Raw genomic sequence first — 1,530 nt, forward strand, 5'->3', positions numbered from 1 at the left:
CGTGTTAGAAACAGATAACAAAATTTTATTTTATATTTCCAGCATGAAGTTTCATCAAATCCTTTGGCCCACTAAACCTTCTGAGCAATAGTCATGAAGAGCTTGAGGGTAACATTTTGAATTTTTATCTAACTAACTAGATTGTAACCAGGAATCTGGTTAGAATGGACATGGACCAACATTTATTGACAACTAGATCCAATCCTTGGCACTAGCATGTAATTCATCTCTTTAATTTTCTTACTTCTTGTTTCAAACTATTTCTCCCTTTCCTGGGTAGCATCACCACCTCTCTTCCTAGTCTAATTTCCCTCCTTTAACCAAAAATGTGTCTTGGTATTACCACTTCCTGAAGCATTTTTAATTTAAAAAAGACACAAGGAGAAAGGAACAGAAAGATAGATTCTTGGACATGAACCAATTCTTTAAAATCCAAAGGAAGAGTCTTCTTTTTTCACTCATCAAATAAAACATTTTATTCAAGTTAGCAAATTTGAGGAGTTATGTTGGGCTTGAATTGAAGAAAAAGGCCAAGTTAAAAAATGGAAATAAAGTTTTCATTTGATGGAAACTGAAATACATGTGTGCATTCTAATCACATATTTGTCCCTGTGGCATTTTTCAAGTTTTTAGTGTCTACAAGGTCAAACTGTTTGCTCTCTTCATGGCTTTTACTTTGCCTTTTTTTTTCTTTTTCCTCTCACTTTGTTTTCAGCCTTTTACTTTGCCTGTGGTTCATCCATATGGGGTACTGCCCATACCGGTATCAGTTCAGTTCAGTTCAGTCGCTCAGTCATGTCCGATTATTTGTGACCCCATGAACTGCAGCACAGCAGGCCTCCCTGTCCATCACCAACTCCCAGAGTTCACTAAGACTCACGTCCATCGAGTCAGTGATGCCATCCAGCCATCTTATCCTCTGTCGTCCACTTATCTTCCTGCTCCCAATCCCTCCCAGCATCAGAGTATTTTCCAGTGAGTCAACTCTTCGCATGAGGTGGCCAAAGTATTGGAGTTCCAGCTTTAGCATCATAGAAGAGTCTTTTTGTTTCTCTTAATATCAGTCTATATTTTCATGTCATCTGTTTCATCTTTCACTGCACTTTTTCTTGACAATTTTTGAGTTCCACCATAGTTGCTATCTCTTGCACGTCTTTCATTAAAACATCACCATCTATTTTAAGAATACTTTTAAGTCTGCTGAGCTCCATTGGGGTGTTCTTTTTTCTCTTATCAGCATGCATCTTCCTTTTCCACTTACTCTGTAAACTTTTAGCCATATTTCATCTGCAAAAACCCGAGAACTCAAAGACCACATGATGCTCATGCTGATCAGAAGTGGAAGAGTCTTAAATAATAAGACTTCAGGAGGCTTTTCAGTGTATTGTAGTAAAACCACTTAGATGTAGTTCTATACACATTGCCAGAGTTAGTAAGGTAACAGCATTTTTTTTTTAATTGGAGGATAGTTGATTTACAATGCTGTGTTGATTTTGGCTGTACAAAAATGTGCATCCTATTGATATTAAT

The 1,530-nt window shown here is 37.1% G+C and overlaps 1 pseudogene; it reads right to left on the reverse strand.

Moving 5' to 3' along the window:
- Positions 1–595: 595 nt before the first annotated feature.
- Positions 596–1,280, reverse strand: LOC138071742 (protein LLP homolog pseudogene; annotated as a pseudogene).
- Between the last annotated feature and the right edge of the window lie 250 nt (positions 1,281–1,530).

This window comes from Capricornis sumatraensis, chromosome X (assembly GCF_032405125.1).
Source record: "Capricornis sumatraensis isolate serow.1 chromosome X, serow.2, whole genome shotgun sequence".
Lineage (NCBI taxonomy): Eukaryota > Metazoa > Chordata > Mammalia > Artiodactyla > Bovidae > Capricornis > Capricornis sumatraensis.